The sequence below is a fragment of the Amphiprion ocellaris genome, chromosome 13, assembly GCF_022539595.1.
Source record: "Amphiprion ocellaris isolate individual 3 ecotype Okinawa chromosome 13, ASM2253959v1, whole genome shotgun sequence".
Classification (NCBI taxonomy): Eukaryota; Metazoa; Chordata; class Actinopteri; family Pomacentridae; genus Amphiprion; species Amphiprion ocellaris.
In genome coordinates, this window is record NC_072778.1 from 16,855,325 (window position 1) to 16,878,187 (window position 22,863).

The following is a 22,863-nucleotide window of genomic DNA, read 5'->3' on the forward strand; positions in this document are numbered from 1 at the left end:
CCACGGCTGGGTGGTGATGGCAGTAGGCTGAGCAGAAGTTAGTCCAGCTGCTCCTCCTTCCTGCAAAATCTTCCCATTTCTTCTGGGGGTTCCTGAAGCATCTCAATGTCAGATGAGATCTATAATTCCTCCAGTGTGTTCTGGGTCAACCCTACCAGTTGGATGTGCGGGTGAAACCTTCAAAGGCCACTCAGGAGGTACCCTTATCCCATGTCCAAACAACCTTAACTGACCCTTTACAGCGTGAAATAGCAGCACCTCCCTACAGATTTCTCAGCTTCTTCCTTGACCTCGGAAGGTGAGTCCAGCAAACCTACAGGTGTGTCACGGCCACCGGTATTTGTGTGCCGCCTGGTTTCTGAAGTGGTGTCCTGTTAGATCTTTGTGTGGGGAGATTGCATGTGTGGGTTCAGCTGTGGTTGGTTTCAGAGTCTCTCCGGAACCCCAGCTGCCAGCCATTCCAACTGACGACTCCGGAGTAGACGACCTGCACTGCCGCCTTGTTCTCCCCGCCTCCCGACCTTCCTGATTGGGCCACCATCCAGTTCCCTTCCACCTCTAACCAACCGGACACAGCCATCACCACACCTGCAGAGTATATACCTGCAACCAAGCTCTTAGTCTGGGCGGCTGGTATTTGTGACCAGTCCGCCCTGGTGCCTCTCTGTGAGTGACATCCTGTTTGCATTCCTGTGTTGTCTTTCGGTCTGTAGATACTTGTGGTGGGTACTACAGACATTTCGAGCTTCTGTTGGCGGCTCTTAATTTGATGTGGAGCCTACAGCCTCAGTGGAGACCGAGGCTCCAGTTAGCAGTCCGCCAACTTAGTGAAGAAGCTGTTCGGTATTTGGCGTCTTCGTGAACTATGTGTTCAGTATGTGAGTGTGAGGTACCAGTTTAGTTCGTTTTGTGCACTGTTGTATTACTTTTTGTTACTTGTGGTGGGTGCTGCTGTTGTACTTATGTTTGGCCAGGGAGTTCAGTTGTTTTGTTTGTGTTTAGACAGTTTAAAAACTCTGTTAGCCTTTGTTTTGTTACATTCTGTTCTTCAATTTAGCAACACTCACCAGTGTTGTGTTCTTTGTTATCACTTTTATGTTCCATTTGCTACTAAGCAATAAATTCATTTACCTGAACCAGTAACACTGGTTATTTTGTTGCATCCAGCCAACCCATAGAGGTTGGATCGTAACAAGAGGAAACTCATTTTATCGGAGTATTGTACATCATACTCCCACTATAAGCTTTACAGTTGCAAATCTTCTCAAAGTCCATAAAACACATGACATCTATCTAAAAATGTAAACGCTTCTTTTATTCTATGCAGTGTTTTTGTGTTGACTGTGAGTGGGACAGTTAGTTTCTCAGAACAGAAACAGGTGCAGTGATGAAAACAAGAAGTTAGCACATGTACAATGAGATGTTCTGCTTGGAAACCTTGGGTCCTGGCATTTATGTGGATTTAACTTTGACATATACCATCTCGTGACATTGCTACAGATCAAGCACATCTCCTCATGGCAATGTCACGACAATGCCAGGATTGAAAGTGTACCCCAACACTACAAAAACTGCTAAGGAACACCTCAAGGAACATGACAAACGCCCCACGGTGTTGACCCTGTATCCAAACTCCCAAGATCCCAACTGATTGAGGATCAACAGGATGTTCTGCAACAAGCCCAAGCTATAGAAGCCCCACCCAAAGGCTCTCCTGTCAATATTCTCAGCGCCCCACTATGTCAGAACTGTTATGGCAGCATACATGGAATCTTAACAATATCAGAATTTAATGTGGTTGATTGGTGTACAGTTATGGGCCTTCTGACAGCAAACAGGTACCTCTCAAAGGGAAAACAAGGAAAACTTGGGATCGTGTTGGTCATCAGTATGCGAGCAGCAGAACAACATAGCTTCCTCACTCACTCACCTCTACCTTTTTCCACTTGCTTTCCTCTTCCTCTTTCACTTGAATTTTCAACTGCTGCTGACAGAAATTACGGTATCAGCCCACCGTTCCTCTTCCTGTGGGAGTAGGGAAAGGAAGATAATCAGGAAGACACCCAGAGAATAAAAACCAACCCATGAATAAAAATAACTCAGGAATTCTGTCCATCCCTCGCAGGTCCAAAATATGCTCTGGTGTCAGAAAATGGGTGATGTTTTTTTCACATTGGATGGTGATTATTGTGAGAGAATAAAGCAAACCCTGTGTGAGGAACATGTGTTGAGCAGCAACAAGCCTGTGATGTGAAGGCCTTTTCTGACCACAAACAAGTTTGGCAAAAATATGCTATCATTAAATTTCAGAAGTGTATTTTCATGTCAACATTTTCAAGTTCAAGTTAGGAATATTTGTAAAGTCCTTTATGAAAGTATTAAAAGCCTAAATACAGACGAGCTTAGCTCAGTTCTCAGTGACTAGTCAATGAACACAGATAATCAGTATTATTAACAGTTATATTTATTTATTTATCGTGCTCAGTGTATGATAATCATTCATTATTAGATTATTACTCATTTCTTTTCCAGTACTGTCAATCACAGATTTCTGAAGGTGGCCGCTGGGAGACACCTGGTACAAACAGTCTTCTACTGCAGCAGCAAAAATTGCACAAATGCACCTTGACATTAGCTGTCCATTACTGTGCCAGTGGCCATATTCTTTTTTCTGGTCTGTGGCTGGAGGTGACAACTTTGTGGTCACAAACCTACTTAACACTTGACAAATACCATTAAATATTCTGCAGACACCCTATCTATCTTGATGAAATTAAATGACTCCCTTTTCTAGGCCATAACAAATCAACTATTAATATGCCAAAAGAGAGTATCAGGCACAGATAAATGTCACTGGTGCAATGTACATAGGCTAATGAGTTTTGAACACCGCTGACACAGTTTGGCTCAAATAAAACAGAAAGGACAAGAGTGATGACTAGTTCACTATATTCAATTATCCCGTCTGTGCAAAGGCTATTGCTGATGCTACGGCGGGGCGTCTTGCATTTTTCAAATAAAGAGAGTAAATTAACTGCCAAGATTTTGATGGAAAATCAAAGAGCAAGAGCCGATGATAGTGCCAATATTGCTCCAGAGAAGCTCTTGAACTACTTTCTTTCGTCTACAATCAACTTAAGTTAGTGTCACCCAAATCACAAGAAACTAATTTGGAGCATCTGTGTTTTTGGTGACATGACGTCAAAACAGTACAGCTAGAAATGGTTTGGGATGAAGCATTTTGGAAATAAAACTACTTTCTGATAAAGGACATCGGTTGTCTCTTCCAGTATTAGCGTAGTGTAAAAATAAGCTGCAGATGCATGGTTACTATCAGCTCCATCACAACAAACATTATCCACATATCCCCACCATGTTTCCTAGTATGACCTCATTTGCAGCGGGATGCAAACAGTGTATGTTAACCATCAGCATTTTTCCCTGCATGAGGCAATCAGTAGCAGGTCTATAAACTATGCTTGTGCTCCAGCGTTTCCGTAATGTGCATTGCTTTCGACATGATCAAGACATGATCAGGACTTTAAGCATTTTGAGTAATATGTTTTCATTAATCCACGGGGGACAGTTTCATGTGAGGTCATTTCCTGCATTCTTTTACTGTTTTCCAACACTACTTTCAACACCTTTTCTCAATCTTGGGTTACAGAGTATAACACATAATTTACAGTCAATATTAATACCTACAGTGAGAATCTGGAATCAACCTGTGTAGTTCAGCTGGATTAACACTAACACTGGTTAGGTGTTGAAGGACAGAATGTTAAATGAGAGACAAAAGCTGAAATCTAAGAAGCACAAGAAAATTAAGATACATGACTTTCCCTCCTGTCTTGTCTATATACTAACAAAGGTCTCCAATAAATAATTAATATGAGCAATGGTGACTGAATTTATCAGCCTGTTTACATGATGCAATGTTGTGAAATTTGACTGTTGGCTACTCATTCAGCATTGATGAATGACCTTCACAGAGTAAATTACAAGCCTACGGAGCCTTATTTTCTTTGGAAATTCATATATGTAAATGAGAGGTTTGGAAAAAGGCATTCTGGACATGCTGAAAGCAGCAGCAGCACTTTAACAACCACTGCTGATGGCGAGCATCAAATCTTGCAGCAATCACACACCAAGCACCTTCAGTCTGACATCTGTATTGTATTACATTAAGTTTAGTATTGTGAAAGAGAGATTCAGGGATTTAATAAACCTGGACCACAAGTGTGCACTTGTGGCTTATAACCAACCTTCTCTCTACTGGGATGTCATCTATGGCCAGGTCCCAGTCCCTCTGCAGAGTGTTCAACAAGGCTGAACCTCTCATATTAATGACTGTCGACTTCTTCCTCAGTAGGATGCACATTTAATTATCAGCTCGAAGGCTCTCTGTAGCATCTGTACTGCAGAGGACAGGTCTTGCCTTTTAACTAAGAACCTCCAACTTTACAGAGCTGGCTCAAAGTCAATCAGCCAGTCACAATGTGTTAGCGTTACTGAACGCACCTACACTGCAACCGCTGCATTAGCCCTTTCATGGCCACGTCCTCTTTAGCCTGGCTCCTACACTAATAGCCTCTTCTGCTGCTGAGCTGGGTTTTATCTTATGAGCAGCAGAGTGCCCACACAAAGCCAACAACTACAACGTATGATTTCTGACATGGAATGACAGCCTCCATGTAAATTCTGTGGAAAACTATTCCCAGTTTAGTTTTGGGTACACACATTTTAAATACTAATGAGAAAATCCTCTGCTGTGTTTGTTATACCGTGTAAGAGCAGTATGACCTTGAGAAGTCAGTTGGGAGAGCAACTTTAATGCTAAAATGACTTTAAAAAATCATGACTCATTCCAGCATGAGCCTCTCAAACACAGTGCACACAGATCACAGGGTCTGTTGGAATACTTCACATAACTGCACAGGCACTTGTAACACATCCTGAAAGCATAAAGCTCCTCTGTCTATTCAACATTTCGGCATCCCTATTGAAACTCTCACTGAGGCATCATTATTGCGGAACACATTTTCATTTATCAGCTTCTGAATGAAAATCTAATTTAACTGATACTGGTTAATGCGCAAGATATATTGTCGAAATACCAATGCAAACAAGTAACAATTCATTTTGTTAATCTTTAGGATTGCCATACATTATTTGATTAATTATTTGTGTTCTGTAAAAGCAGCTTTAATGCTAAATTGACTTTAAAAATCCTAAATCATTCTAGCATGAGCCTCTTTGTTGGAACACTATACATTACTGCATGAGCACATACAAGCATAAAGCTGCTCTGTGCTATTACACTTCTTATGACCATGACATATTAATACATGCAACAGATCTCATCAGAATGTGTCAGTCACAGTGAGGACTTCCTCGGAACAGACAGAAGCATAATCAGGCTGCAAAAACACTGCTGTGTTTGTCTCACTACAGAATGTGCATATTTTGACTATTTCTGTGCTTCACACAGACAAGGCAGCAACAATGGCTGTCTACCAAGCAGCTGTTTCTCTCTCCCTGCTGAAACTCTCATGGGAACATCATTATTGCGAAGCACATGTCCATTCATCAGCTTTTGAATGAAGCATCAGTTTAAAGAAAAACTGTGATACTGCCTAATGCACAACAATATCTTCTTGAAACACTACTGCATACATTTCTATTGCTAATCTTTAAGATCGTCATTTTAAGATATATTATTTCGTACTTCTTTTCCTAGCAACAGCTGTTAATGTATTCATGTTATGTAAATGCTATATTATGTGTTGTTTCACACTGTCTGTGGTGCATCCTGAGACTCCATAGACAATTTGCCATTTATACAAGCACCTTAATATGACCTTAGTTATGTTCAGTTGTGACAACGTCCTCCAGTAAAAATATTAATTGTAACAGAAGCAAAGAAAGAACTGAGGAGGTAGAAATCCACCAAGTGCTCTGGGTAGATGGATGGGTTGACAACACTTTGGATTTTAACACCAGAGGCTGCTGTTTGTTTCCTATTTGAACCTGTCAGTATTGTTTTTAACCATAATTGTCCCATAAACTTGACCATTTCTGTAACTGTAACTGTGATAACAAACAACCTTCTGGTCATTTCCTGTTTTAAACTGAAAGCTAATGCTTTTTGTACCCATTGGCCATTAGATAACTGAAACAGTTTATTATCACAATTATCCTAACCTCCAATCTTTAGCTAACAAAGTTATTTTTGAGGCTAAGCTATAATTCAAAAGAGGAGGAAAATACCTGAGCCGGACCATATTGAGATGGTAAATGACCAATATGTTTTGCTCATGTTAGAGAACTTGTCAGTAGCTAGCATACAGGGCTGTATCTGTTGGCAAAAGTGGTTGATTATGTACTTTTGCATAGATATGTCTGACGATTATTATTACAACCACAACTTCTGATGCTGTGATTGGAAAAAAATTCTGCTTCTCATCTCCGTTGCCCCATTCTGTCTTTCAAGCATGTAAGATGTAATTTTACATGGCATAAGTAGTAGTAGTAGTGGTTACAACCTGGTATCTAAATCAGTTGTTGGCAGATGATCTTGCTGGGTTCGTTGATGTTTCATTTAGCAGGTGACCCAGCTGAATAGGCATCTTTGTGCCTCTGGCGGTTCTTTCTCTACAGCTGTGTCAGATAACCATTAAGTTGGAACTGAGCAACAGCCTTGTGAGATGCTTTTTAAAAATAGGATCTTGCTCAAAAGATGTGCCAGTGGCTGATTTTAAACTCCTGCTTACCTGGCCCTGTTCATGGTTTACCTACACTGGTTTGTTCAGAGTAGAAGCGAAGTTTCTGCTCTTCCAAAGAAGCTCAAGTATATATTACAAAAGAATAGCATGTCCCTATATTGACCAAAACAGATAATATTCAGGGTTAAGACTTTGAAGTAATTATTATTATTAATTATTATTTTTTACAGTGTAAATGAATTTAATGTAAATGCAGCACAGACTTTGAAATGATTTATTGTTCATTTCCTAAGCATAAGAGCAAACAGTTCTGGTGAACAGTATCTCATAACAGATAAAAGCATAGCCTGAATGCAACATACTAACACTGGCTCAGTTCTACTACATTATTAATAAGCTTCTTATTTGTAACGACCATCTAAAAGCTTTTTTTTTTGATATGCAAATCAGACTTTGTGCAGCAAAATAAAGCACTAGTTTGTCATTTTCTAAAAAATCTCAAATGTGAGTGTGCTATTCAGAAAAATAGCTCAGTACTAGATTTTTAAAAAAGGAAGGAAAAAGCACTTGGACTAGTGAGCCGTCAATGCCAGACACTGAGCATGAGAGTCGTATTTGGGCCACGCAGACTGACGTGGATGGTCAGATATCTAACAGTGGTGAGAGTTCAGGAAGAGTACTAGAAGATGGGAACATGCTCAAAAGCAACAGGGGAAAAACAGACAGGAAAAGAAACCTATTTCAGCAGCCTATACAAGTCCACATCAGTTGCTGAGTGGGAGTCATCTTGTTCCTCTCCCTCATTACTCTTCCTGCAGTGCTTCCTGCAGCTCCCGCTTTTGCTCTGTTCTAGCTCTACTGTCTTCCTCTGCACCATCTAAATATTTTATATGTAGACTGATGTTGTTTCAGGCATGTGTCCCACTCTTTGATCAGGCAAACTGTCATTGATTTGTTGCTGGTGCACAGTTATGCATCGACTGTTTCATCACGGGGAAGAGGCAATGAAGACACATCAGTAAATAATGCACCATCAGCTTGTCCTCAGCCATTGTATCAATCTTTAAAGACCCAGTACAGTGAATTTCCACTATTAAAATGAACATTGCTCTAATTTGCATGTACATGTATCTGTAAATGTGCATTCATATTTATGTGTATGTGTGTCTAGCTGATATGTTGTGACTTGACTAAACCAAAACCTCTGCCACTGCAGCTTTGATGTTCAAACTGTGGTCCAGCATAACCAGGGGAAAAAAAAAAAAGTAAAAACGGGGCCTAAAATCTGCGAGTGAGAGGAAATGTTGCTGCTGCTGCCATAATCCTTTGGGTAATCGTTTACATTTGATCACCATGCATGAATATGAATGCTGTTCTGTGTGCCCTTGAAAAATCCCTCAACTTACAGTCAGCTGCTGGAGCAGAGGCACCGATGTGAACATTTTCTGCACTTCTTCCGGAACATGACAGCTATTCAGACGACTTATTTCAACCTCCAGCGAAACGGGTAAGTGTGAAACATAGTCACAAGTGGCATTCATTTACATTACTCAGCGTAAAAAACATGAGTGAGGCAAGCGAAGAAAAATAAAGAGATGAAGATGAGAGGGTGCCATACTGCCAAATAATGCCAAGTAGAGGACTACGCATGACTTGCTTTTTGGAGCTGTGCTTTTATAGGCTCTTTTTTCGGAGTAATTTTTCCCATTTTTTCCATGGGCACGCAGTCTGCGACGGGTCGGAAGGAGGCATGGAACTTTGTGGTACATGGAGACAGGAAGGCCAAGTAGTGTGAACATGTAGGCAGAAAAGGAGGTGTGATGGGGCTCTGAAAAGGGTACAGCTAATACCTGGCACAGAAACAGAAAGACAGAACATGTTTGCTGAAGCATACATGCATGCATAGACACTGACACATTCCACAATGCTTTGGGTTATTTGATTTAAATTGTGAATGACACCTCAACCTTTCTGCGAAGCCTAGTAAATAGCTGCAATGAGTCGTGGTTTTAGGATTCATTAAATGAATTCAGAAAAAAACTTGAATTTCAGTTCCACCATGGCACAGATAAAGATGATCTGGATGTGCTGGATTTCAAAGGCTGTATTAAAATTCAGTTTTAACAAATGGGGTAAAATGGTCAATGGACTCAAAAATGGGAAAATGGTTGTATAATACTATCTTTATAATGGGGAGAAATTGTAGGGACATGTTATTTTCAAGTAAGTTCCATTTCTTTAAATGTGTCAACAGAATTGCATTTGAAAGTGGCTCAGGAAGGTTAAGATCGTAGCAGAGTGGAATGAAATGATACAGAATTTTAGGGATGAAATGTGACTTAAACACATTTCATCATTTCACCACAAATTCATTGTTTATGAAGACTTATTTATATTCGGAGAATACAGATCATTAATAAATCTCTCAAGACGCCACAAGCAGCATTTGACCTCTAACTTTAGAGCTAGTTGTTCCTATCAACAATAGTCAACTTTTAGCATAATGGGATGGAAGTGAGGTGGAGTCTTTATACTTTCTCATCAATATCTATAACGCTCAGACTGAAGATGCCTTCAGTGCAAGAATTGAGTTTCAGTCCAGCATAGGATTTCATAAACTAATGATCATAAATTTCATTTAGATGTTTAAAATTGTCAGTCCCAATTACACAGTCAAATATGCAATCATATTCTTTTATTTACTTTCTAATGCATAACTATGAGACACAAGTTTGCCTCATCTATGTAGCTTCCAAAAAGATGTCTGCAGTCATTGGATCACTAATAGCTGAGGTAACTGTAGGTAACTAATTTCTTTTACTCAATTTATGCCTTTAACAGTCGCAATGGGCCTGCAGTAGAATGGAGATCGCTAAATTATGCCTTCCCTAATCAACAAGCTTTGGAGGACAGACAGCCATGTGTCCAAAAAAAAAAAACCACGCACTTTCAACATCTGTGGAGGCCAAATTTTGAAAAGGTACATGCCAGTGTAGATAAAAACGGAGCTACACAGTTGAAAGACCGTGTATTAAGCATTTCATATAACTTGATGTGAAAAAGATGACAGGTTTTGCAATGACTTCAATCAAGGTTGGACTCTTGCTTTGACACCCACCTTGCAAAAGTCTTGAAAGGATGAAAATTATAGCAATAGGAATGTTCTTGAAAACCTTTTAACATACATAGTTTAGTAAAATATGCATTCCTGTTGCTTCTGTATTGAGAGGTTAATCTTCTTAGGACTGCTTTAACACTTAAGGTAGTTTAAAAAAAAAAAATATTCAAAGTGACCTTAAAGCATGCCAGAACATCTACTCACTGGGATGAGAGTAACTACAGTTTCAGCTGAACCATCAGGACTGAGGTGCAAAGGAAATCTTCCCTTTGGGACATGCAGCAGTCAAAACTGATAGTAAAATGACCTGCAATGACTTCACACATATGTTATCTGCTCATAATGTGGGAATTAACACTATGATATGACTGAAACCAGAAACATGAAACTCACAAGTCACAACAGTACCTAGTTCCCATGAGTCAAACCAAGGACAGAAAGCCCCAAGCGAATCTGTCACAATGCAAACCGCTACCCACCCAGTCGCATTTTTGATGTATGAAGCTTCTAAAGAGCCGGGCATGAAACAGGTCCTTTGTGAACAGCAGCATTTTACAGAGAACAGTGTGGCATAATATCTGGTGGGCATTCCCCTTGAGTCAGGGGATGTCACACATGTTCACGACACACACAAAACTGGACACAAAGATACACACACACGAGGGCTATTCAACTAGCTGCATGCACAAAGATTCCCTACACTTGAAGTTTAATGTACCCTCACACACACTTTTTTTCTCCCCTCCACTCGCTTGTGACAGAATATGGCCTTTGTTCCATGTTCTTTGAGGGAGTGTTGGGGCGCTGGGCTGCTGGGGCTCTGGGAACGGACATGAATAAATGGACTGTCCTTCATAGCAACATGAGGAGAGTAGCCAAACACCCCAAGCAGGGGATCGTACATCCATTATCAAAGGACCTTTTCTAAAAGGCTAAAGCTACAACTACGGCACGTTTGAAGTGGTAGTTACTCACACTCCAAGTCTGCATGTATTTGCACAAGCATGTTGTGAATGCATGCACAGAAATGCACAGTCCAGTACTATATACAGACACAGTCATATTCTTCTCTGTTTCACATCCAATGAAAGTATCTACTGTGCATTCAAATTACAGCAACAAATGACAAATAAAAAAATGGACAGTACAAAAGATGTAGGGTGTAGCCATGTATGAATTATAGTTGCAACTACATGGATGTGTTTTTTTGACTTTTGATTGATAAAGTGTTTACCGGGATGTGAACCGAGACAGTCAGGTATTCAAGTATACGACGTATCAAAGTGTTGAGTATGACACATATTCATGTTCCAAAACAGCTCTTCAATCTATTTGGCATGTTTTTGATCAGCTCCTTAAAGCTTTTATATCATCATACCATGTAGACACCCAATAATGTTCAGTTGTTTAAAATATGGTATTAACAACACCGTGCCAACACATGCATGTACAGAACTAACAAAGCCAGAAAGTAGGTGTCAGTCATGTTAGATTGTTTACATGATACAATTATTCTGTTCACCAGTTTTTGAAATAGGCTTAAATTACCTTTGCAACCAGTTTAACTGGTTTGGGCCTGTTTATTCTGACTGAAATGCTTTAAGTCTGGTCGGCTTTTGAATAGACTCTCTAATCCTCTATCCATAGAAGAATGCTTTGAGTAAAGGATGTGGTCAGGATCTAAATCCCAGGGAGCATTCCATCTTATCTCTAGAAACAAGGCCCAGGTATAGCTGTGTCTCCACGCCTGAGGACAGGTTCTCAATCCTATGGAGGCCTGCAGATGACTTCCCTGGGACCAGCGTCTCATTCCAGGCAGACCTCTATGAGATCCCACTGAACCTAGACTGGGTCAAGTTGGATTTCTATGCCCCCCATACCTGAGCACACATTCCATCTAACATTATGGGGTCAGCAAACCATCAAGATCAACCTAAACAAAGATGAGTTCGCAAGCATTTCCATACTTGTAAAGCCATATTAGCTATAAAATATTAAGGTCACAGCTCTTCCCAAACAGCTTGCCTTCAAACTATGCCACATGAATGAGGTCAGAGTAATTTTGTTATTGTAACCAAGAGTACAAAAATGAATCCGGCGAGCACAAACTACAAACTAACTTTGCAAAAAGAATGCACTCAAGCACATACTTTTAATCAAAAACAAACCTGAGAATATTTTGCAAACACAAAGTTTGAAAATAGACATCATTTCCACATTTCCTTTTGCTTAAATTTGCCAAATAATAGGTCATATGATTATGAATACAAACAATGATACTAGTTAGGGTTAGCTAAGAAGGAGATTAATCCATTTCCCTACCTCCTAGAAGGGCATAATTGCTATTTGTGACCATGACCAGCTCTATTTCAGAGACAGAATGATTGGATCACACAGCCTAATCTGCTCTAGCATCTGAATTTGGGAGAGATTTGTTCATGATCACAAGTATTGATCTGTCCTAGACCAGCAAAGGAATGATGTGAATTCTAAAGCAGAGTCTGGTAACACAGTACTTCATGAGTCATGCAGTAAATGTGAACTATTTGAAATTTGAAGGACTTGACTATCAGTAAACTTTGGATTGAAATTTCAATTAACATCACATAACCTATTTTAATTTTGCGTTTTCATTGCAATCGGCCCTACTGATACTTTCCAGCTGTTACTACTTTCATTCCTTGTTAGAGGTGGAGAAATTGCCATGTCAGTTTTTTTTCTCTAAGGCTGCTCCCAAGTCTCTCATCTTTAAAATGTCGCTGGGCTGGCAACTTAACTCCACAACACCTTGAAGAGTGTAAGTGCCTAAAGCAGTCTTCTAATAGCCATCTTTATAAATCACTTAACCATCACACCTCTCTGTTACTACATTCAGTGTAAAGTTTCTTGTTGTGAGCTATCAGTGACAGTTTCTTCTTCCTGGAGAGAGTGGATAAGCTGTCCTTGTGCTGTTGTGTCACTTCTAGTGGCCTTGTTGTGGGATTGTACACATATGCAGAAGCAGACATACACACACTGCCAGACAACTCTCTTGACAATGAAGTGTTCTAATTAGTGTGGATAAACATCGGAGTTGAACAGTGTGCTTGTTTAAAGCTACTAGAGCTTCTTCTGTCATTGATCTGTTATCTCTGCTTGAGAAAAGGTCATTGAGAAGCAAATCCCAAGCTTTTTGGCAAGTGCAGGATGAATATCCAGCAGAAAAACAGCGGGTCAATCACAAATTAAAAAAACACACGTGATATAATTTAGTAATCAAGTAATGGAGGATGAGGATCATGTTGGCATTCTTCTATTAAATGCCACAGCACTACAGCATTCCTTTCCCTTTGTCCACTAATCAGAAACATCACATAATCTAAAGAACTCTTTTATTCACAGTAAACATAATTCTATATAGACTCAACTGTATGTTGTTGTCAGTTCTCAACAACAACATACTGCATAATATACAAGTAAAACAGTGATCACTGCTTAACAGTATTACACTGCAGTACGCACCCCATGTATACAGTACAGCTGGAACAATCCGAATACATACAGTGCTTCCCTCAAAGCTTTGCCATTTTCTTTTGTTGGCACAGTGACTCGGTGGTGAGCACTGTTGTCTCACAGCTTGAAGAACCCTGGTTCGCATTCCGGCCTGTGCAGAGTTTGAAAGTTCTCCCTGTGTAGCGTGGGTTTTCACCAGGCTCTCCAGCTTCCTCTAACAGTCCAAAATTAGTTAATGGGTGATTCTATATTATGCGTAGGAGTGAATGTGAGTGTGCTTGTTTATGTGTAGCCCTGTGGTAGACTGGCAACCTGTCCAGGTGTGTCCCCTGCCTTCACCCTAAGTCAGCTGGGATAGGCTAAAGCACCCCGTGAACCTAGTTAGCATTAAGCGGTGTATAAATAATGAATGGATGGATGGATGAATAGATGGATGGATGGATGGATGGATGATTGCATAAGTATTCACTCCACTTAAAATGACTCACCTTGTTCCATACATATGTAGCCAACTGGTGCTATAAGTCACAGAATTAGTGAATTGGAGATCACTTGAGTGTAGTGAATGTGTCTCAAGTGACTGTAGTATAAAGACACCTCTATCTGTAAGGTCAAGTCACTACTGAATGAGTACTCCTGGGTATAACACCAGAAAGACAAGAAGAACACGGCAAGCAATTCTACAAAAATGGTTATTGAAAAGTACAAGCCAGTAGATAAGCCAAGAAAATTTCCAAGTTATGAAATACATAGTTAAATCCATCATTAAGAAATGGTATGAATATGGCACATGTAAATCTGTCCAAAGCAGGATGTCCTCAGAAACTGAGCAACAGTGCAAAGAAAACAAACTTGTGAGTGAGGCCACCAAGACACATATGATTCCTCTGAAGGAATGACAAGATTCAACAACTGAAATGGGAGAGACTGCAGACTGTTGCCTGTTCTTTGCAGTCAAAGCTTTACAAGTGGCAGAGAGAAATCCATTGCTAAAATAATCTTATAATAAATCTTGACTAAAGTTCAACAGAAGACACATGAAAGACTGAAGTCAACTAAAAGAGGTTCTCTGATCTGGCAAGAATAAAATTGTGCTTTCTGGCCTTCAGACTGGACACTAAGTTCATCACAAACACACCATCCTGACCATGAAGCATGGTGGTGGCAGCACCATCACATGACGATGCTCAAGATTCTCAGCAGTCAGTCCTGGGAGGCTTGTAGAGGTAGAGGGTAAAAAAAAAAATCCGCAAAGCATAAGGAAATCCCGAAAGACAGCCTGATGTAGCCTGCAACAGAACCATGACTTGGGAGAAGATTTGTTTTTTCAGTAAGACAACGACCCAAAGCATACAGCCAAAACTACATGGAAATGGTTAAAAGACTAAAGATTTAATTATTATGGTAAAATTACTATTTGCATTACTATTTATTAAGCTGAAAGTACAGACAGACACATTGCTAACTCAATGCTGGCTGGCAGCAGCTTCATTTGTTAATAGCTCATGTCTGATAAGGGGTGAAAAACAAAACAAAAAAGAACATGTCAAAATAATACTAATGAAATTGCTACAGATTATACTATACTGCGCACACCTCATCAACTCCACTATAACTGCTCTACCAGAGTGTATGTGAGATTTGACTTGACACGTGAAAACATACAAGGAACGTGACCGTTTTCTGTTTCTCTCACAGAAAGGTGTCACTACATGTATTTTATGAGTCTGGACAGACATGAATGTAAACTTTAACTTGAATGGTTGGTGGAGGCATATAATCACCATGCAGCACGCCGTATTCCAGCACAACCGTTCATCAAACACATTTCTCATAGCATTTCACAATTTGTGCAGGCACCATTTTTTTTTGACATACTGCTGCTTTGGATACTTACAGCTGCATCAAAGCGGGGCCTGCTGGACTGCTTCGATTCTTACTGAGGGAGAATCATGTGGGAAAGGGAAGAATAGAGGAAGAGGGGGGCAATGAACGAGGAGAGCACTAAGAATGAAAATGAGATTTATATGCATAAGAAGAGGGGAAAACAGGAGAGACGGAAGGCAGATGCATGGAGAGGAAATAAGGTGTGATGTGGAAAGTAAAAAGAGAGAGAAACCCCTCTGTGGATGGCAAGGCTAATCCCAAACAGGGAACAGATTAAGAGCATGACACAAAATACACGTTTATGAGACAGAGCCCTTAGCTTAGGAACAGTCTGTTTAAAGGGATTGGAAGTACATACACATGAACACCACACACACATTGATTTTTGTCACTGCAATGTTATGAACACATAGCACCGCTTCACACAAACATACACACAACCCTCCCTGTGGTAATACCATGCAGAATGTATAAACGGGGCACAGAAACATATTTATAAAATTGCCTCAGCTTTTTTTGGCATAGCTGCAGTTAAACGCTGAAAAATTGTTTAAAGGTTCTATAGTGCATGTATTAGCACCTGATAAAAACTAAATAAGACCTGAGCAAGCAGAACCAAACAAGCAACTATGTACTGCTGTTCAGTATTTGAGATTAAAAGCAAGAAGAAATCAGGTGCAGAGTTCAAAACAAAAGCATGTGCACGTTCCCCCATGATTACACACCAAAACACACACATAGTTAAAGAATCAAATTCCCTTCTACAAAGTATTTGAAGAGGTTTTCTAAGCGTCCTGTTTGCATGACACAATAAAATCATGTTTGTAATTTTTTTGTGTATGAGAGCAAGACAGCGGGTGAGGGAGGCAATAAGATTTCTCAGGGATTATATATCCATAGTGCCATCTAGTGTCTCCTGGAAAAACACACACTAACACACAGGAGATTCCAGCTGTGATTATGAACATTACAGAAGCAGACATTAAACAATGTCATCTTTGTGGCAGCTTGCTGACGTATTCTTTCATATTTGCCTATTAATGCAAAAAGACAGGGGACAGATTAAAGCAAAAACCTGAACCTTTGACCCCAACAGTGACAGGTGCTTTGCTGCCATGATCGGGGTCCACCAGTCCCCTTAGAAGGAAGGGTGCAGATCAACACAGGTTTGCTCCAAGTGATCACATTTATTCGATGATGAAACCATCCATAGGATGCGAGGATTCACCAAATGGTTTGGGGAGTATGACAGTACTCTGAGTCATATGCTATGGCTTTCAGCGTCACCCCAGCCGCCTCCACCAAAATCATCAAAACATCAAATGCGGGGAATATCTTTGGAAGAATAGGATTCCATCCATTCAGTACAATTGGAGAGACTTGCAGAACCAAGGTGCACTGGAGCTGTTGTGGCCGCACATGGTGGCCCAACACCTTACTAAGACACTTCATACTGGGTTTTCCTTTAAGTTGTCACTCCACTTAAAGTATATACTCAAAAATACATTTCAAATCAGAAGACCGGGGAACCACTGGAGAGTGAATATAGAGAACAGCAGTACTGACGTTAAAGCGGCAGGGTCATCAGCAGTTTTCATTCGACAGTAACTAACATATTAAGATAAATAATTCACAAAGACGTATTACTAAAATGATTAATTATGTAATACGTTATGAACCTCATCACAAACGCATTACATCTGTAATTATGTATTTCTGTTTGATCTGTGTGTCGTAAAGATGATTACATATATCATTTATTATGATTTGCTATGGGTATTGTTTAAATATTTCAGCGCCGTCTGCTTGAAGAGTAATCTTAGAAAAAGAAAGCTGATTTTGAGATGCCTCGACAGAAGCTGCAAATGCTAAAGCTTTAATTAACCTGCTCTAATTTCCATGATAGTATTAATAAGTCAAAGTACAAAAAAGGCACTTAGTTGTGAGATTCTACAGCTTTGACCAACCACAAAGTGAGTGCCTGACCTGTAATTTGTCTCTTGTATGGTCATTACTGAATTAGCTTATCACATATGTACAGAAATAAATTTGAATCCCTCACTGCTACAGCCTAATTAAAACATCATGAGACTGTGGAGAGATTTTTTATCTACACCACAGACCATGAAAAATTTATTTTCAATTACATTTAGACATGGGACTGTCAGATATTCCTAATCGCTTAAATGTTTAAATATTTTTCCTCACCGTGACAGGACTATTCCTGACAACCTATATTTTGGAGCCACTCATCAAAGTAGAGCACCGAGGCTGCTCTCCCAACCAAGCACATATAGACATACGTGATTTACTGGCTACAGTATGCCCTAAACAGAAGTGCAACATAAACATGTCATCTATAGTGCTGAAACAAAATGCATAGTCCTGATGGAGCACAGAAAGCAATAAAATGGGCCACGTTCTGCTCTATTCCACTGCAGTATTGAATAGTAGTGCTATAGGAGCTGTTGTTGCTGTTGCCACTGAAATTCAATATACACCAGCTGGAAGGAGCCATGTCCTGCAAAATCTATTATGAAACAGGGCTTGTCTTTAGTGAACAAAGGCCACAGCTTTGCATGTCTATGTGTGTGTATACACTGGAACTGCAGCAAAGGGCACTGGGATTATAGGGGAACCTACTGAGTACCAAACTGCCCCTTACTTCCCAGCCTCCCATCTGTCTTCCTATCAGTGTTGCTCCTGTTCATCTGCTTCTCCCTCCATCTGTTTCATCTCTCCTCTGTCCTCCAGGCTGTATCACTCTCCAGTGCCTACCTGATTGTACTTCATCACACCCTCCGGGATTTAAATGACTTTAATAGCTGCACCGTTTTCAGCAAAATTAAAAGCTTGCTGCACTTACCATCCATGGTCTTCATAAATTTAGCATTAGAAAAGAGTATTAGGCATTGAATTTATATAGGCATTGAAATATATTGAAGAATGTCAAGTAAAGCTGACAGTTTAATGGAAATGTATAGCCAATAAAGCATCTAAGGTGTCTAGCATTATCAGTAATGGTGTTAGCTCTAACATTACTATTTGTGGTTCAGTGATTCCTGGTTTTCTCCTGTAAACAAGTGCATTGGTCTGCTTTTGTTTCAAATCAGTTATGCAAATCTTTAAATTAGACTTAGGTTTAACTTCTGTATTATGACCTTTCTTTTTTAAAGCTCTTCCTACTGGTGTCTCTGTATGAGCTGGAACCCAAAATGGGTCACAGAGATGTTTTTGGAGGGTCTGTGGTAGAGAAAAGAGAGAAAACATTACCATCTGATTCTCCTGCTAGAAAACTCCCATTTGATTCTCTGGCAGATTTTTTTGCCTCGCATGCTCCAAGCCATTTTACTTTCTTGCTTTTCCTCCCTGTGCAGTTTCCTCGAGCATCTTGAAAGAGATTTCAAAAATGTCATTAATTATTAGCATCTCCCTTGTCAGTGGAGTTCAGTGTGAGATGGAGAATCGGGCCTACATCTTTGTAAACATAAAAACACAACCCTAATTCAAGAATGAAAGTATCTCAACACACTGGAGGATATTTCAGAATGTCACTGCAAGAAACTGAGGCAATAGCACACCTCAAAAAGAGGCCAGTGAGGAAATGCATGAAAACATTATCTGAATATTACATCAAAATTTCAAACGCCGAGGGAGGCTGTGAACAACTTCAAGCTATTACAGAAAGAGCACAAACTGGGAGGGGAAACTGTTTAGATCCTTTCAGGTTGATTCACCTTGATAAGTATTAAAACCTCAAACTTTTAATTCTTTGTAATGAGAGACTCATTTCACCATTTGGTTCCCAAGAAAGACACGTATACACAAATCCACCACACGAAGACACACAAAATGAGGCATAAGATTAATAGAGCAAATCTAATTTGGGCTACATGTTTTACTTTGGAATGGGTTACTCGTTATCTACCTCAAGAGTCCCACAAAGTCAGCTGCTAATTCTCACCAGCTCATTTTTATTTTCAGTTTTATCCCAATTGTTACCTCGGCTTGGATAGCTAAAGCCTTTGGATGGCTGCGTAGCAAAAGAAATTACCACTTAGTGCACTCTTTGAGGTTCTGGTTTATTTAATGTGAGTCGTTTTAGTTATTAAATTTAAAATATTAATTAATATGGGCAAATAAATTTCTAGTGCCCACCATGGTCTGGCACAAAATCCTCCTAAGTCGCTGATTAATTTAATGTTAAAGTCCCTCTCTAGTCGTTCATTAAACCCATAAAAAGCTGAGTCAGTGCTTAAAAATGGCATATATAGACATTTTTTTCATAAAAAATAATGTTCCCCTTCCTGCATTAAAATGGCTTAGATGTAACTCTGCACTGTTGCCTCCTTTAGAATGTGCAGATCAGCTCAAGCACACCAGCTCCTCTATAACTCTGCTCAAACACAGGACAACTACTCTAAGCTACACGATGGCAAGTAGTAATATTGGAGTAATTTAGCCATACATGTTCAATGCAGACCTTATTTGTGAAATATGAAACCTCTTGCGTTCTGAATCTATGATTCATTGGCACACTGCAGTTTCAAAGTGGATATGCTCTGCCATGGCACTGACTGGAAATTTCACTTATGGAAGAACACCATATGTTTACAAGGCAAAACAAACAAACAAACAACAACAAAAACAGAGGAGGGCTCTACCATCAAATTCTAAAAATATTTCCTATAAGTGAAAAAAAGTTCAGCATAGAAAAGGTATCAACTTAAAGCAACAGTTTGACACTGTGGGACAGATATGTATTTGCTATATTGCATTAGATATGTTGGACAGCTGTTTGCTTCTCTTTGAAAAGAAAACTGATAGAACTCGCCAAATATAAGGTCAGAGCCAAGCGATGGCTACAGCAGAGCATAGCACAAAAATGGAAAATAGGGAAAACAACTTGCCATTTCTATCCAAAGCTAGCAACCTTTATGCTGATTAAACCAGGTTATAATTTACTGAAATAATATTACAACATTTATAATTAAATTTTCTGTCATCTTTAGCTGACATTTGTGGACACAAAAATGTAAAGTTCCTTTGTGCAGATTCAAAAAACACAGCAGTTCAAAAACTACCAGAGCTGTTCGACAAAGAAAACACCCGTTTACATCTTCAGTGTGAATTTTAAGTGGCTGATTGATTGACCTAACTGACACTAAGTCAGATCACATTGCTTGTTTGCTGCTCTCTCACCGGTCTGCACATGGGATGGGACAGCAGCTTCAGTATAAGAAATAAGTATAAAACCAAAAAACATTTTATTTGCTCCAAGAAAGCAGATGTGAGCGAACTGCACCCACACATCCGCAGTCTGACCAGTGGCAAAGGGCCGGGAACATGTCTTTGAAGACCGAGTCTCACTAGTGAGGCTTCCTGATCCTGTGACAAATGTAGCACCACCAGTCACTGAGAGGGCAGAGAGATCACAGCGACTCTGGACCGTAGTTTACATGCAAAGCAGTGAGGATCTAATTACAAAGCAGAGCGGGTGCAGATACTGCATGCTGGGCTCCATATGGAGGCACAGACAAGATCCCTTGGGAAAGATAAGAGAAACTCAGGCTTGATGTTGCTGTTCGCTTCTCTTTCAAATGCTGTCATTGTGAAAAAGATCCCTGGATGGCTTGATACAATATTGAGCTGCTTGCAAACTGACTGATGCAATTCTGTTTAAATTCTGTGTAGAGCGAACACTGGCTGAATGTGAATTCTGGCTTAATGTGATACAAGTCTGCACAGCTCACTGCAATCCTGAAGTAAATAAACAGTCAAGCAGCTTTGGCTGACTAGTCCAAGATTTTATGATTATTATTATCATTATTATTACATCATTGCACAATGATTTCATTACAGTTTTAACTCATGTAATGGGAAATGAATGTGAGGTTGAAGCTAATATTGCAGCTGGCAAAAACCAATATTAGCATCAAGTACCAAAGTAATGTGTCAGTCAAATAAGTACAAGTGTTGCTGATGCAATGTCTGTCAGCAAAGTAAAAAGTGTCTTAGATCCACTATGACGAAATGAAAAAGAACAACTCAGTTCATGCTTCTTAGAGCAGCGTTTGAAGGGAAAAAAGAACCTTTTTCGTCCCATTGCCTGCAGAAGATGAGAATCCGTAAAATCTATAGGCATATCAAAGAATATCACAAAGAAAATAGCCTTTAACCAATTCACTTGGGTCTATAGCTCTAAAGTGAATGTGTAAAGGGTAAGATTGTGTATGACAGAGGCAGGGGTGCTGTGATAAAATCTTTACATAAAGGCTCCCCTTCATTATCTCAACCCATTCAAATGCAGCCATCATCGCTATAGTTTCATATCTCAGCACGTATGAAAGACAGACAACACCCAGCCACATTCAGTGTGGTTTAGGGCATTTTTCAGATAAACATATCACAAAAACATGAGCAGAAATAAAGTGGGTTTTTTTTCTTTTGAATCTTAGATCACATCCTAAACAGCTGCAGAATGGTGGTGGTGGTGGTGGTGATGTGCTGGGGGCAGTGGGCTGCCGGCCTTTTCCCAGGATGCTTAGGCTGCGAGGGGTTATGCGAGTTTGTTTTTGTTGGGGTTTTCTAAGGTTAGGTTTCCTGTCTCATCGGTTGAGGAATTTAACCATGGGATCTGAAAAAAGCCACGATGCAACAGTAAGTCTTTATTTTCTGTGTGAAAAACCTCAGTGGTGGGCGAGGAGGGTCAGAACGTTGGAGCTTGTCCAGCCTCTGAGAGAAATAGGAGGAGGGCTAGTTCAAGATCATTCTCGAGTCCTGCTTCTATGATCACAGCTGACCAGGCCAGTCTCAGGGGATAGTGAGACCACGGCGACACCACAAGATCCTCCAGAGTCTTTCTTCATGAAGCACCTTCATCTATAATTCAGTTCAATCAGAGTTGGAAAGTTTTTAAACACAGATCAAAGTTTTATATCCAGAACTGTGCAAGAAACACTACTTTTCCATCTACACTTTTCACCTGTCTTAGAGTAACTTATTTTTGATCACGAGGTCACCTCCTAAATTTCAGGGTCGTAGCATCCTTAAAATAAAAGTGATAAGCTGACTAGTGCAGCTCTTGCGTACTAGAGAGTTTTATGGAGTTACTGTAGCTGACTTGATCATATGATCCCAGAGCTCAGCATTAAAGCCTCCAGCATTCTCAGATTTTGCCTGGCACACACTCTGAAAGATGTCACATCAGTTTAGGGAGGGAGACTGTCTCGCCCTGTATTTTAAGGTAAAAGTTTTGTTTTTGTCTGCGAGTCACGCCATGCCAAATCACTAGTCTAAGTTAGGTAATATCCCATTAAAACCCAATAATTAGGCACAAAATGACTGTCTGTGCTTGATCCTGCAAATAAATGGACTAGAAAAAGAACTAACTGACGGATTTATAATGCTGGTGACCTGACATCACTAACCGAGCATCTTTATGTCTCAGAATGAGGAGGTGAAATTACACTGTGGTGAACGTGGAATGTGAAATTAGCCTCCCTCTAAAGATATTTATGCAACTATAATTATGTGAGTATATGTATTTGATTATGTAGAAACAGATTACACAGAGAGAATTTATATATCAGGCCACAATTATGTGGCACATAACAGTCAAGTTTATCACTGTGTTTATGC

General features: G+C 39.9%; 1 protein-coding gene across 4 annotated transcripts in view; it reads right to left on the reverse strand.

Annotated features, from left to right (window-relative positions):
• Window positions 1-22,863, reverse strand: part of mid2 (midline 2) — a 149,939-nt gene that overhangs the window by 118,119 nt on the left and 8,957 nt on the right. For 2 of the 4 annotated variants that reach the window (XM_055016621.1, XM_055016616.1), the window contains exon 2: window positions 1,931-2,025. The exons of 1 other annotated variant lie outside the window; for it this stretch is intronic. The gene's annotated coding sequence lies outside the window, so the exon portion shown is untranslated. The remainder of the gene's footprint in view (window positions 1-1,930; window positions 2,026-22,863) is intronic. One more of the 4 variants, XM_055016618.1, reaches the window with a different exon arrangement.